Below are 16,852 nucleotides of genomic sequence, written 5' to 3' on the forward strand. Positions count from 1 at the left end.
CCGAGAATAAATGGAGACTTGTTGGTGGGGATGTGAGGGAGGGACATAAAGGGAGAGCCATAAGAGGGGTTTTGTTTTCTCTGTATTCAGAAGAAGAAAAATAAGGAAGGGGTAAATCCCCTTCTTGAGATGTTCAGTTTAGTGCTAACAGATAATATGAAAAAAAGAATGGCTATTCAATCCTGTTTTGCCTTCAGTTTCTCACTCTAGATAAATGATCTTCACATTGGACAATGAATCTTTCATTTGGCCATATTCATCATCTTAGACATTTATTGCACTCTTTTGCTGAAGTAGGAAAGAAAACACAAACTCTAGTTCACAGGATCATAGACTTGCAACTGGAAAGGAACACAGAGGCCATTTAAGTATGAATAAGTGTTTGTTGTTCAATTGAATCTAGTCCAAAGTCTTCCTTTTACAGATGGAAAAACTGTGGTCCAGAGTGATTATATGAATTTTCCCAAACCCAGAAAGATAGTAAGTGGTAGAACTAGGATCTAAAATTAGTCTAATTGTTGATTTGCTTATGGAAACATTTAATAATGTCTTGCCTCAGTGTGGGGGGTGTTAGGGGGTGAGGGGGAAGGAGGGTGGTGGCAATGATTTTTGCTAAAAAGTAGCAGCAATTTAATTTTAATTCTAGTTATGAAAATATACTAATGTATTTAAAGTATAGTTTATTATTCTGAGTTCAGATAAATTTCTTTGAAAGAGGAGACTGTTGGTTAAATTGAACTTAAGCTCTTTCCTTTCAACAAAGAAATATATCCTAATAATTAGGGGCACTTGTTTGATTCAGTTTCCTCAACTGTAAAATGAGAATAATAATAGCACCTACTTTGCAGGGATGTTGTGAGATAATTTGTAAAAAGCGCTTACTTAGCACAGTGCCCAGCACATAGTAGGTGCTTAATAAATGCTTATTTCCTTTTTAGATTTTCAAGTTCACAGGACCAAGAGGAAACAAACTCTAATTCCCTTACTGCACTGTTTACAATGCACCAAATGCATTTTCTGTATTTAAAAACATTATTTTGAGAAGCAGGCCCTAAGTTTCATCTTCTGCCAAAGGGGTCCCATGACAAAAATAATGAGGAATCCCTAGACTAGATAATTGCTAAAATCCTTTCTAACTTTAAAATCCTCTGATTACGCTATACTGTCTCAATTCTCATCCCACTACTTTGGGTCCTAGTCAGAAAGACAGAAATATATTTCCTAACATCTAGAACAAAGATGGTAACAGGAAGCCCAAGGAGGATGGGATGAGAGTGGGAAGGTGGGTCCATCTTTTATTTCTGTGGGCCCTGGATGGCTAGTCTTCAGCATTCACGCCAGAGTTTTCCTGGCTTAATGTCTCAGTTTTACAGAAAAATCTTCATGCATTATAACGGGTCCTTTGGAAACAAGATCTTGCCTTTGGGAAGTGAGTCTAATTGGAAGAATTTTAGGCCATGTTCAGGGGAGGTCAGTGTGGAAAGGTTTTTTAGGTGGGAATCTTTCAATGCTGCTCAGATCACATAGAACAATAAGTAGCCTCTAATCATAACTGGCTCTAAAAACATAAACTGAAATAGTCATTTTTTTAGGACTAATATTGTAGCAAGAGGCAGCCTATCATAATGGATAGAGACCTGACTTGAGTTTAACGAAGACCTCAGTTCAAATCCAACATTTGGCACATATTGGCTGTTTGACCATGGACAAATCACTTAACCTTTCTTTGTGCCCCCAGGCAGCTTTCTAAGAGTATAAATTGCAGAGCAAAAGCCAGTCTGTATTGGCAGAAGGAGTTCCTCAAGGTGAGCTCTCTACACTATTGAAATCAAAGGTGCGATTTTTTAAAAAACTTTATAATGGTAATCAAGGGAGCTATTTATTTACCTTTCTCAGAGGCATCATTAACAGGGAATTTCAGTTCTAATTCCAGTGCCACCATTAACCATATAATAAAATGATACATGGGAAAGTTCCATCAGGTTATTCAATTCAACAAGCATTTATTAAGCATTTACTGTGTGTGATGAATGAATGAATGAATGATAAACATCAAATAAGTACCCGTGTGCCAGACACTTTGCTAGTATTCTGTGACTTCAAAAACAAGAGTAAAGAAATCTCTGTTTTTAAGGAGCTTTCATTGAGGAATGCAACCCATATAGAAGACTGGTGACCAGGAAATGAGGAAGTCACAGTAATGTTGAGTGGTACCATAGGGCAATCAATTGTCATGCCCTTTGCAGAAGAAATAAATGACAGTATTGGCTTGATTTCTGTTCCCAGAACAAGAAGTAGAAAGCAGGGGAGAGAGGAGTTTGGGAGAGGGAGCAGCAACAGGGTGGATGGCAAGACGGTCTGAGATGTCTGGGGTGGGTGGATATGAAGCACTGTCTGACAGGCCAGTCAGTGAAGCAGGAACAGTCTCTGGTCCAGACTGGTGTTTTTCTAGTTTTTGTGGTAGGGGAGATCAGCAGTACAACTTGTATACCCTTTGGTCTTCAGTTTTTTGCCAGGGCTTCATAATCATTCTTTGACATTTTTACCAATGCCAACCTCTGAGAGTTTGGTCTAAGAAAGACAAACAGGGTTACAGTTTCTGAGTCCATGTTTTATTTCTCTTAAAATAGGTGGTCATGCATTGTATGGGAGTTGCAGTCCATGACTGGATGCCCTAAGGGAATCTAAACTGGACTTATTGTGGGGTTTGGGTGCACAGTTTATATATCCTTTCAACAGGGACTAATATCATTTCATCTCTGGACAGAGGAAATATCTCCTCTATCAGACCACCCTCCAACCATGCCAGACCAGTCCCAGCCTTGGGCTATCTAGACAGAAGAATCTGTCTCTTCCCCCCAGCCCCACCAAGCTTGAAGAGAACACAATGGACCTACTGTACTTTAGATTAAATTACTTCTGCCCTTGGGTTGGGTTTTGACTTGGATAAGGAGACTCAATGTAATCCCATTATCAGAAATGTCCTTCTGAAGAAAAACTGCACTTAAAGTCAGGACTTTGAAAGAAGAGGGCTGGGAGAAGTTCTGAATCTTCAATATAATGATCTTTCATAAAAGATCATTTTTCACACCTGCAAAGTATTTAGAATCTTTTTAAAGTGAATTTATTCAGTGAAATATTAATTCACATGCAAAACACTAGTCATCTTGAGTTCCTTATCCCCTCTCCTAAGATGTACAAATTGTGTAGAAAGTATCTTCCAATTTGGAAATTTATCATCTTACCACTAAAAGACATTATTATTTGACATTAACATGGCAAAGCATTTCTCTGGTGTTGGATTTTATGGAGAAACAGACAGCACGAAGTAGTGACTAGATATGTATACTGAGGAAGAGAACAGACAGGATTTCAATTTTGTCCTAAGGAAAGCTTTCATGACAATGGTGGAGGTTGGAAAAGGAGCAAAAAAACTGAAAAAGACTTCAGAGGAATTGAAAAAGAAGATGAATTCCCATCTTACTGGGATAGCTAAGTCTTGCTTAAAGGCAAGGAATCCAACTCTAACCTCTCAAAATCCCTCCACCAAGGCTGTTAGTCAGGCCAGAAGGTTATTGAGTTGTTCCAGTTATGTCCTACTCTTTCAAAACCCCATTTGGGATTTTGTGGCAGAGACACTGGAGTGGTTTGCCATTTCCTTCTCCAGCTCATTTTACAGATGAGGAATACTGAGGCAAACAGGGTTAAGTAACTTGCCCAGAGTCACACAGCCAGTAAATGTCTGAGGCCGGATCTGAACTCTGGAAGATGAGTCTTCCTGACTCCAGGCTGGGCACTCTATCCACTGTATCTGCCCCCAGAAAACTAGCAAACTAGACTTGGAGTTGGGCAGACCAAAGTTCAATGCAACAGTGGACAAGTCACGTGAGCTTCAAATCCCTCCTCTTAAAAAGGGAATAATATTGCCTTAAGTACCTACCTTACAGAGTTGTGAAACTCAAAGGAAATAGTCTATATAAAGCTTTGTGAAAGCCTTAAAGGTCTAGATAAATGCCAGTAATCATTCCTGTTGTTATCATCATCATTATTATAAAGGTTACTACTACTAAGGGATTTGTCTAAGAAAGATTACTTTAGAGCCAGAGGGTCTTCTCTGTGTGTGTGTGTGTGTGTGTGTATGTATGTGTCATAGACCCCTCTGGCATTCTAGTTAAGCCTATGGACCCCTTCTCAGGATAAATGTTTTTAAATACATTAAAATAAAATACATAAGATTACAAAGGAAATAAATTGTACTAAAATACTGTTAAATATTGATGGGCTTACTGATTAGCCTTGGGGGGAAGGACTTTGAGAGGTTATCCAGTTGTGATTCTTTCCCTTACCTTGAAGGAAGCAGGCCTCAATTAACTATTCATCTTCCTATAAAATTTCTCCAAAGGCTTTTTCAGCTTCTTTGCCTCTACCCCAACCTCCGTCGTCATGAAAGTCTTCCTTAGAACAAAATTGAAATCCCTCATGTCTCTGTCTGTCTTCTTCCTCAGTACGCATATCTTGAAGACATGCTATATATTTAGAATTGTTGTACCTGGTGCCATGGGATGTAATTTTTTTTCCTTTAATTTTTTATTTTTATTTTCAGTTTCAAATTTTCTCCCTCTTTCTAAGCTTCCTTTCCTGCCCATTGAAAAGGCAAGAAATATGACACCCCTTATACATATGAAGTCATGCAAAGTACATTTTCACATTAGCCATGTTGTAAAAGACTCATTGGCCTACCTAAAAACCTTGAGTAACAAAAAACTTTGATGCTGAATTGCAAATCCTTTTATTTCAGGAAATATCCCTTTATTAATGCCTTTATAATTCCTGCCACTGAGGACTGTTTCATTTATGAGGATTTATATAAAATTTACATAGCATATTTTAGTAGCTGATAGAGGGAGATATTGCCACTTTCATTGTGAAAATGGGGTTATGCTGGTCCTAAATTCAGATTTCAGCTGTCTTTATGAAAATCAGATGATATTTGCAGACTTTTAAAGAATATCATTTAGGCAAAAATCATCTAGTCTGCCTAAGTTCCATATATGTTCATCAATTCTATTTCTTTGTACCACTTTGAATTGAATTGTTTAAGGAGAAAGAAAGCCAATACCCTTTAAACCTTTCTTATCTACCTTCTGTACAAACAACAACTAAAGTCCTGTCCTTCCCATTAAAAGAAAATAAAATCAGGTTTGCAAGTTACAGCCTAGCACTTCTATTAGTTCCACTGTCGTTCTGATATTACAGCCTAACCTGCCTATTTGTTGGTTGAACTGTTTAATATAGATTTTTTTTTAATTTAAATTGGGTATTGTGTGAGATTGAGATGAAATTCAGACTCTGTTGTAATGATTCGCAAAGCTTTGAAGTGATTATGCAAGAATAGCTCAATTTTGTATTTTGACAAGTTAAGTGGCTTCTTTAAGGTTTCACTCCCTGAACTTTTGCAAAATGTGAATTTGTATATAGCAAGAGAGCCCCCTCATCATGTCTTCCCAGTGGTTTTTTCCATCTACAACTCCAGTCATAGTTCTGACTTGAAGTTCACTTTATAGAAGAGGGTCAGTGAGTAGTCACAAGGCTAATTTGAAACATTCTATGTACATGCTCTATTTTTTTTCTGTGCTCTGAGTCTGAAGCCTTTCCAGATCTCCCAATTGTTGCTTCCCCCCAAAAAATCTTATTTTGTACTTATCTTTGCTTGGACTTTGTGTTGACTTCTCTGTGTACCTGTTGTATCCTTCAACCTCCCCTAGAATGTTAAGCTCTTCGAAGTCAAGAACTATTTTCATTCATCTTTGTATGTCTAGTGTCTAGCACAGTGTGTGGTACATACCAGTGCTTTTTTGTGAATTGATGTAAGTTGAATTGTTAAAGGTGTGACAATGCTATTCTAAGGAATAGTAAGCTGATATATAAGTATTTAATTTGCTGATAAATGTCAAAAGTAGGGTCAGCCTTGTGTCAGAAGTTATTTCTTGACATGAAGGGTTCAGGTACCCTTTGGGGACCTCTCACTTCTCTAGCTCATTGCCAGAATAGTCCAGGAATGGCAGTTGCTGGCATTCCCCAAGGCTAAGCTACCATCTCCACTTACACAGATTTATAAGGCTGAAAAAGTGAGTAACTTTACTTACAAGTTAATGGAAAGGGATCAGGTTCACATCTTAGCCTATAAAAGTATTAATACCCACCAGTATGAAGTCCTCCCAGCCAGGAACCTGTGGTCTCAATGAGCTGTAATAACTGCCCTGGAAGGGGCTGTAGCAAGGGAAAGTTGCTATGTCTCTTCCACCTCCCACAATGTGTAGCCTCTCTTATTTCCTGAGTTTCTGATTCCTCAGCCTCAGTCAGTCTAAGGTTAAGGGAGAAGTTCACAGCTATACAGTGTTATTCACTAGTTGCCAGAAATAACTAACCTAAGAAAGTATTTTAGTTGTGGTCAACTCCAGATCTTTATTGGGTTAAAGATGTGCTATAGACAGCTATGATTTCCCTAACAATAATATATGTCACAAAAGAGATTTATTCCTAAAGGATTCTTAACTGTTTTATGTATCTGAAAGACTCGTGACACAATGTAAAACTGAATGTTCTTGTACCATGGTCTTTTTCCACAGGTTTCACAAAGCAGCCTCAGATAATTTGAATAATCCATCCCAGCTGCCCTTAGGAAAGGAAGGTAGATAGAGAAATAAAGAGATAAGAATTGGGGACAGCTAGGTGGCACAGTGGAAAGAGCACCAGCCCTGAAGTCAGGAGGACCTGAGTTCAAATTCGGCTTCAGACCACACACTTGACAGCTACTAGCTGTGTGACCCTAGGCAAGGGAAATATATTGCCCAGGCTATGAGGGAGAAAGGAAGTAAAACTATCCTACCATAGTGAATAGAATGCTCAACTTAGGGGTAAACCTTAATTACTATATAAATGTTAGCTATTATTATTACTTGTAGAGTTTATTTTAAACCAAAGTGAATGACAGCCTATTAAATTTCATTTTGGTTTGGCTCGACTTTCCATCTTGTCAAGGTCTTTTTTTTTTTTTAATTTTAATTTTTTTTATTTTGAGACTGGATCTCCCTATCTAACCCAGGATGGAAGTACACCAGCCATTGAGGCTTGTATCTGTTCCATTTCTAACTTGGGACCATTAGGCTCTTTAGGCTCCTGATTTAATATTTAAGGCTTCTCTGTAGGCAGACTGTTAGGATATTTCTCCAAGAGGCTCACCACAATGGTTAGTGTAGATAACTGATTGGCTTTAGCCCTACTGTAGCTAAGAACTCCCAAATAGAAGTGATTCACCGGTCTCAGCCTCCCTATAGTGTGGATTTTGGGCATGCACCATCACCATGCACCAGCTTATTTTTCTGAATCTTGATTCTTTCATTCACCATATTAATTATCCTTCTGGTCTTTGTATCATCTGCCAGTCTAATTAAATGCATTCCAGAGATGAATGGACAGTATCACATTCTAGGAGCTGTTACAGCCTAAATCTATAGACCTCCCTCCATGTAAACATCAATCCTTTAACTAGTATTCTTTGGAATTATAGTTCAACCAACAATCATTCCACTTAACTTCTAACTGTAATCTAACTCTTATTTTTCCACATTTCCACAAGATTATGAGATTTTTTTTTTCAAATACTTTGCTGGAAATCAAGATAAATTGCATATAAAATATTCCCTAATCTACCAGTTCTGTAACCCTATCACAAAAGGAAATGAGATTAATCAAGTATGATTTGTTCTTAGTGAACCTATTTAGGCTTCTAATAATCACCACTTCCTTAGATATCTCAAACCAGATGTGTTGTAGACATCTTAATCTCAACATGTCCAAAACTGAACTCATTATCTTTCCCCCTAAATTCTCCTCAATTCAAAACTTCCTTCCATTTTACTGTCAAGGGCCCCACCATCCTCCCAGTTCCCCAAGCTCACAACCTAGATGTCATCCTTGACTCCTTGCTATTTCCTCTTATCCAATCTGTTGCCAAGGACTGTCGATTTCACCTTTGCAATATGCCGCCTTCTCCTCTCTGACATTGTCACTATGCTTTTGTCTTCCCACTTGGACTATTGTAATAACCTGCTGATTGATTAGTCTGTCTGCCACAAGATTCTCTCCACTGCAATTCATCCTCCATTCAGACACCAAAGTGATTTTCCTAAAGCACAGGTCTTTCTCACCTTAGCTCCTTCTCACTTTCCCAGTCAAATGCAAAATCTACTGTTTGGTATTCAAAGCCCTTTATAACCTTTATAACCTAATTCTCCCCTACTTCTCCAGTCTTCCCATACCTTTCACTCTTTCTTGTACTGTTCAATCCAGTGACACTGGCCTCCTTTCTGTTGCTCGAACAAGACACTCTGCCTCTTGGCTACAGGCATTTTCTCAGGCTGTCACCCATGCCTAAAACTCTTGGATTCCTTCAAATCCCAACTAAAATCCCACTTTCCACAGGAAGCTACTCCCAATCCCTCTTAATTCTACTGCCTTCCCTCTCTTGATTATTTCCTTTTTATTGTCTTTTCCTATTTTGTTTGTTTGTTTTTTACAAGTCTGTTCATCCTAAGTTGTGGTGATTTTTACAAGTTTCTGATGCTCTTTTGTATTCATCCTTAGTTATATGCCTTGCCTTTCATCTTTATACTAGTCCTTTTAAAATCCAATCTCATCGAATAGATTCTTCTATAGCCATAGTAACTTCCTTAAATGTTTCCCCCTTTGCTTTCTCCTTGGGAACATTTGTTATTATATTGTCAGAACTTTTAAAAATCTAATTTCTTAAAGTGTTTCTGTATCAGTCTGTCAGCAAGCATTTATTAAGTGCCTGCTGTATGCTAAGTACTGCACTAGTGGCTGGGTATATAAAGATAAAAAAAAAAAATAGTTTCTGCCATCAAGGAGTTTATCAGGGGAGACTATATATCTGTGTGTGTGTGTGTGTGTGTGTGTGTGTATATATGTATATATGTATATATGTATATATATATATGTATACACATATCTACATATATATACACACTCACATAGAGCTAGGTGGGTCAGTGGATAGAGCACCAGGCCTGGAGTTAGGAAGACCTGAGTTCAAATCTGGCCTCAGACACTGTGTAATCGTGGGCAAGTCACTTACTTTGTTTGCCTCAGTTTCCTCATTTGTAAAATGAGCTGGGGAAGGAAATGGCAAACCACTCCAGTATCTTTGCCAAGAAAACCCTATAATGAGGTTATGAATGGGGTCATGAAAAATCAGACATGACTGAACAACAACAATAAAACATCTATATATTTTATGTAGTATATAAATATAATATTAATTTATACTATAATTATAATACATAATATATGTATGATATATAATTATAACATACATAATATAATTATAATACATAATATATTGTTATATAATATTATATAATAATATATAATGTAATTATACATTTATCATAATATATGATTATATAATATATTATAATTAATTATGATGCATAATATATTATATGTAATCAATAAACATATATTTACATGTTGCCTCCCCTGATAAACAAATTGTACACATACACACACACACATACACACAAAAGTATCTCTCAAGTAAATATCTACAAAATATAAGGAGAGGGATTGGTTCTGGGATATCATTGACATAGGGAATTTGTGGATGAGGAAGCTCCTTCTACAAATGTCATTTGGCACCTTCTCTGTATCTTATGGTCTTAAACAGTTGCCTTGAGCACTGACAGGTGGCTTAACTTGGACAGGGTTACCTAGCCAGTATATGGCATGTCTCTGGCTCAGAGTCCAATTTTCTATCCATTGTACAAAATAAATAAATGGCAAAAATTGGGTGGGGGGTATTAGGGATAAGGGTGCTAGTAAACAGGGAAATCAGGAAAGACTTTAGAAGAGGATGTTTGACCAGAATTTTGAAGGAAACGGGATTCTAGTGATGTGGGAAAGAGCAACCAGTACAAAGTCAATGATGCACGAACAATGTCAGGTATGAGGAACAGCAAAAACACCAATTTGACTGGACCATATAATGCTGGAAAGGAGGTATTATAAATTAATAAAATTAGAAGCATAGGTTGGAGCCAGCTTCTGAAAATTTGAAAAGCTAAACACAAAACTTAGATGATCCTAAAGGCAATAGGAATTCAGTGAAGTTTATTAGGTATGGCAGTGACATAATCATACCTGTATTTTAGGAAAATAACTTTGGCATCTATGTGGCGGACAGAATAGAGAGGAGAAGGATAGGGAGTGGGGATGATAATTAAGAGGCTATTGCAATAGTCCAGATGAGAGCTGATAAAGGCTGGAACTAGAGTGGTAATATGGTGATAGCCACAGGAATAGAGATAAGGGGACAAATATGAGAAGCATTGTGGAGGTAAAAAGACAATATTTGGCAATTTATTGGATATGAAGGGTGAGAGACAGGGAGAAGTCAAGGATAATGCCGTGGTTGCAAAGCTGAGTGAAGAGAAGGACGGTGGGCCCTTGAGAGAAGAGAAGTTCCAAATGGGAGTGTTTTTTACAGGAAAGATAATGACTGGAGCTCAGATGGGACCTTAGTGCTGCGTATTTAGACTTGGGAGTTAGTCATTCTAATAGAGATGATAATTAAATCATGTGAGCCTACCCTTCAGTAAATAAATACAAGTTTGCAAAGCCTCGAGGTATACCCACAGTTACAGGGCATGATGGAGATGAAGAACCAACAAAGAAGACTAGAAAGAGTTGGTCAGCAGGAGGAAAACCAAGAGAGCTATGGATGAACGCCCAGTGGGGAAAGTGCATCCAGGATGAGAGGGTGGTCAACAGTGGCAAGTGCTGTAGAGAATGAGGGCTGAGAAAAAGTCATCAGATTTGTAAATTGAGATCATTAGTGACTGGGAAGAGAAGAGTTTCATTGTCATTATATTGATGATGCTGAAAAGCAGACTGCAAAGAGTTCAGAAGTAAATGAGAGAAGAAATGGAGGTCGTGGATGTAGAAAGTTTTTTTCTAGGAGTTTGGATATGAAATAGAAGACAAATTAACATGATAGCTTGAGGCAATGGTACAGTCTAGAAAGTGGTTTCTTTTTTGTTTTTTTCTGAAACTGGAGACTTTGGTGAGTCCCTAGGATCCTTTCATTTCTGGGCAGACATTAAGGAACGTCAAAGACTAAGCCTTTAGACAAAAACAGATTTGTTCAAAGGTGTGGATAGAATAAAAAGGGGACTGATATCTAAAAATAGTTAGCAAAGAAATAATTAAGGCCCACCTTCCAGGGAGTTCCAGTTCCTGTCATCTCCCACTCTTAGGTGTTTTCTCCCTCATTAAAATGCAAATTCCCTTAGGGTTTGGATTATTTCAGCTTTTGTATTTGTGTGTGGTTCAGTGTTTTCAGTTCTATCGAACTCTCCATGACCCCATTTGGGGTTTTCTTGGCAAAGATACTGGAGTAGTTTGCGATTTCCTTCTCTAGCTCCTTTTACAAATGAGGAAACTGAGGCAAACAGGGTTTAAGTGACTTGCCCAGGGTCACACAGCCTAGTATCTGAGGCTGAATTTGAACTCAGGTCTTCCTAACTCTAGGCCTGGCATTCTATTCACTGTGCCACCTGGCTGCCCTTTTGTATTTGTATACCTAATGATTAGTACCATGCTTGGTAGACAGTAAGTGCTAAATAAATGCTTTTTCAATCATTCATACATTCATTCATTCATTAATATAAGATTCCCTGTCCTCACCACTCAAGTCCTAACCTTCTTCATGCTCTCCTGGGTCCCTAGTCTGATCCACTGTCATCCACGCTTCTAGGATCTGAGGTCTCTCTTGTTCTGGTGCTCTTTTTTGGTCTGTGTCCCCAACTCTTAGCTCTTGGTTCTACAGCTCTACAACCCACTTCATGGCACTCCCAGAGCATTACAGCTTCTACAGCTCCTAGCTTGCCTACAGAACTTGAAGGTCAGCTGGCATTGGGCTCACTTCCTCCTAGATGCTTGGCTCACCCACTTCATGAGTACCATGCCAGAAGCTCCATTTACCTTCCTGCCTCATGGTTCGTTCTCTCTCTCTCTCTCTCTCTCTCTATCTATCTATCTATCTATCTATCTCTCTCTCTCTGTCTCTCAGCAAGAGCTGCTTATACCTTTCTATAAACATTTTCCCTTTTCTTCTTAAGGGCAGAAGGACGGGGTAACGGACTGTGCAAAACACTCCAAACTGCTTGGATTTGGGAGGAGGGGAAGGGGGGAAGGAGGGAAAGATGTGAACCTTCTATGTGCATGCTTGCTAATATCTTTTTCTTAACATCTTTTTCTATTGAACAATAATATAGATTCCATTGAGAATATTTTAGCCATGAGTTCCATCTCACCACTCTTCCTTCTTTCCCTCCTCCTCCAGCCCCAGGCCGTCCCAGGACTTGTCTGGGACAACCTGGTAAGTAAGAAAACTTACCAGCCCTGGAGGTACCCTCCCCACCTTTGCCTTCCTCCTTCACCTAGGCTGTTTGAAGGCTTTCACAACTTGGTTGAGATGGAGTCAATAAATAGTGAGATAGAGGACCAGCAGGTCTTATCAGTTGCCTAGCCGAGACATAACCTCTTAACCTCCTCCAGGCTTATTTATCACCTGTCCCACCTCATTCCTCCAGTTTCCAAGCATTGTTATTTGAACTATATATATAACTTCAGGACCTCTGGGCCCTGCCATCCACTCCCTTCACTGCATTTCCATGGCTTGCTTTCAATATCTTTTAGCTGAACTCTCTTTTTCACGTTGCTTCCCCCAATTCCGGTGTCAGCTCCTTGACAGCAAGGATTACTTCACACAGTAAATGCTTAATAAGCATTTTTTTCATTCATTCTCTCATTTATTGTATTTAGATCTTAAATTAAAGTTTCACATTCACTTTTTAAATTCCCCATAGTCTGTGATTTGGTATATCAGTCAATACCTGACAGTAAGTATTGATTCTGACCCTCTTCCCTATTGTTTTCTAAGAATTATGGCGGAAGAAAATCAGATGGAGTACTTGGACCTCAGTTAGCTAATCAGTCGATTGACTGACGAGAATTTATTAAGTGTTTACTATGTGCTTAGACACTTGAAACAGTCTTTGCCTTTAGGGAGCTCACACTCTAATGGGGGAGACAAAATGTCAGTAACGAAGTCCATAAAATATATATATACAGAGTAAGTAGAAATTAATAAAAGTAAAATGGAGGGGGGCCTTGAAAGGCCTTCTAAGATTTCAGCTGAGTGTTGAAGGAAACCAGGGAAGGTAAAAGGTAGAGATGAGGCGAGAGAACATCCTAGGTGTGAGGTACAGCCAGTGAAAAGGCATGAGGTCACAAGATGGAGTGTTGTGTTGAGGAATGGCCAGTAGGCCATTGTAGCTGAAGAGGATATGGGGAAGAGTCAAGTGTAAGAAGACTGGCCAGGTAGGAAGGGGCCAGGTTGTGAGGGTCTTTAAGGGCCCCAAAAGATGATTTGATATTTGATTCTCAAGGCTATCAAGATATCTGATCTCTTTTCCAGGTAATATTTTACAACTGGTTTGGCCTTTTTTAAAAAAGTATTTCTGTCCTCTGAGCATTGGTCAAAAAAAGATGACTTGTGAATATAGAGTCAAAGGGCTAGACCAAAAAAAAAAAAAAGAGCAGCTATTCCTGAGTCAGGAAGCAGTAAGAAGTCAAGCTTCTTAAAAAAAAAAATCCATTAAGGAAGCCTGGCCTCAAAAATTGATGGAGTTCTGAAAAATGTTTACTTTATCTCCAAGGATGCTATCTGGTGTACTGTACATGATTAATTAAAAAGTAAACTCTTTTGGCTTGGTTCCTAGAGAAACCAATCATTCCAAAGTAGCTGACACAATGTTTCCCATCCTCCTCTATCTGGGTGCGGCTTGTGATGTTTGAATCCCTTTTGCTTTCTTTGGGGTATTGATCCAGATCTTCTCTTTCTCCTTTCATAGCTCATTCAGCTAGGGCCATACTGTGCTGCTTAAGAAACACTGGCAATTACATATCAATTGGATATTTTAATTAGCTATTCTGATTGTTAAATAGAATTCTATTTCCTAGCATCCTTTCCCCTAATTCATTGCACATAGCTAAGAAAAACATCATAAAGTAGAAAGAACTTGAGGAAATCCATTTTTTGCTTTATGTGCCTTTGCTTTAATTATTTGAAAGGAATTAGACCGTGTTAGGTATGAAATGTATTGCGTGTGGTACAGTGACCAAAGGTGAAAGAGCTGAGTGAGCCACATTACATTTCTGCCACCAACTAGTTTGATGTTCTTGTGTGAGTTCCTTCAACTCTTCAGTTCTCGTTTTCTATGAAATGTCATGGGCACGCCAAGATAACCTGGCAAAATACTGAGATTGGTTCTTTGGATGGTTACCATAGCAATGATTTTCTGTGATCTCATTCGTTTGAATCCTCTCATCAGGGGTACAGACCACAACCCATATATTCACAGGTGTATTGGTAAATGTTTAACAATCAGCTTTCTTGGGGGGGGTAAAGAGAGGGGACCAGTGTCTGGGATGGACTTTTAAGTTTAATTTTCATTATTAACATTTTTCTTCATCACTTTGGTAAGTCTAGACAATCAATAAAACAACAAAAAAAGCCCTGAGTTGTGTGTCTGACTAGTGTGTCAATTGTGTCTGACTCTTCATCACCCCATTTGGGGTTTTCTTGTCAAAGATACTGGAGTGATTTGCTGTTTCCTTCTCTAGTTCATTTTACAGATGAGGAACTGAGGCAAATGGGTTAAGTGACTTACCCAGGGTCACACAGCTGGTAAGTGTCTGAGGCCAGATTTGAACTCAGGAAGATGAGTCTTCCTGACTCCAGGCCCGGCACTCCATCCACTGGATGTCCTTCACTCTTACTCCAAGATCAGTCCTTTTTTTCTTTTTTTTTGTCATGCATTTTTCAAGTAGCACCCTTTATGCTGCTGCTTCTGCAGAATTCTTCATGAGTGCCATGTTAGAGGAACCTGCTCACCCCCACCATGCACCTCACCATTGCCTGTTGGGTGACTCTCAATTTTAATTTTCTCAAGACTGTGATCTTCCGTGAAACACAGCCATACAATGTCACTACAAGAATACTGTTCTTCAAAAAACTAGGCTGACCTCTGTTTCCGGGAGAAACTTGAAGGCTTTAAAAGCATTGTACAGTTTCCCAGAGATAATCCAGACTACTCTCTTCTTCCTGTTTGTTTCTTGCCCTAGTTCATTATCCATGTGCAGTGTATGTCTAAGATACATGTATTAATGGACCAGTTCTCTGGGCTATACATCCAAGTGCATATCACAGTCTGGACAATGGATGCTCTTCATCTAATTGGTTTTTCTTTTGTGAATCCTTAAGTCAAACTCTTTTAAGTCATCATGGACACTGCAATGTTTTAGGTCTTAATGTAATCATTATAACAGGAACATCTGCAGGGCTGACAGTGGATCTCTCTTACATTTGGACTTTATGTTAGATGTCCTCCAGGAATAGAGCAAACAGCTTTGGCAGGAATACATCTACCCTTTTATGCCTTACTTTATAATGCTAGTTGGGGTTATTGAACAAAATTATCCGTATTACAATATTTATCACTGATTTTTTTTAAAGTAATGTCATTACGTATAACAGAATAATCAGTTAATTTAAACTCTCAGATTGCTATTTATGATCTCAGGGCTGAAAAGGGGCCTTCGAGATCTATTTTATAAACCCCTTTATTATTTATAAACCCTGAGGCTCAGAGAGATATCATGACTTGCCTAAAGTCACAAAACTGTATCAGCCTAGGTTGCCCGAAGTGATCATCATTTTTTCCTAGGTTCTTGGGTCATCTATGACTGAATTTAACTATGTGGAGATTGTTGAACATGACTGCCTCCACATTCCCCATAGGCTCTTGCTCAGGTTTCTAGAAGGGCCAGGAAAGCAAGCCACAGAGCAAGCAAAGGGGGACCTCACCATGATAGTTTACTTAACCTATTCATGAATGACCATAAAGTGTAAGTAGACAATTTGAATGTAGTTTGTCTTATATCTTTTATCAGTATTATGCAGTTTTAAATGACAGGATAGATAGAGTGCTGGACATGGAGCCAGGGAGTTCAATGTTCACTTTTTTTTCATTCTTGTCCAATTTGGGGTTTTCTTGGCAAAAATAGTAGAGTGGTTCGCCATTTCCTTCTCCAGCTAATTTTACAGATGAGGAAACTGATGCAAATAGGGTTAAGTGACTTGCCCAGGGTCACACAGCTAGTAAGTTTGTGCTCAGGAAGATGAGTCTTCTTGACTCCAGGCCTGGCACTCTATCCATCGTACCACCTAGCTGCCTCAGGAGTCAAGCTGACCTGAGTTAAAATCCTGTCTCAGATTCTTACTGTGTGAATTTGGACAAGTCACTTAACTACTCTCAGACTCAGTTTTCTCATCTATAATATGGGGATAATAGTAGCACTTATTTCACAGGGGATAATAGTAGCACCTATTTCACACTATTGTTATCAAATGAAATAATATAGGTATTTTATAAACCTTAAAACATTATATACATCTTCCCTGTTATAATTATAGTTCATAAAGACATTTTCTTGAACCTACTCAGCTGTTTGTGTCTGTCTTTTGACAGATAGCTTAGATAACATGGATTTACTTCAGTTCTCATAACAATGAATTTGATTTCAAGGCTAACACAATAGCTCCTGATTTCCCCCCAACCTGTACCTTTCTGACCCTATCTTCAAAGTGCTGCCGTGTGTGTGTGTGTGTGTGTGTGTGTGTGTGTGTGTGTGTGTGTGTGTGTGT

The 16,852-nt window shown here is 38.6% G+C and overlaps 1 protein-coding gene across 1 annotated transcript in view; it reads left to right on the forward strand.

Annotated features, from left to right (window-relative positions):
* Positions 1-16,852, forward strand: part of LOC114046495 — a 140,995-nt gene that overhangs the window by 58,901 nt on the left and 65,242 nt on the right. The window lies entirely within an intron of this gene.

The sequence above is a fragment of the Vombatus ursinus genome, unplaced genomic scaffold, assembly GCF_900497805.2.
Source record: "Vombatus ursinus unplaced genomic scaffold, bare-nosed wombat genome assembly UNPS02014784.1, whole genome shotgun sequence".
NCBI classification, from domain to species: domain Eukaryota; kingdom Metazoa; phylum Chordata; class Mammalia; order Diprotodontia; family Vombatidae; genus Vombatus; species Vombatus ursinus.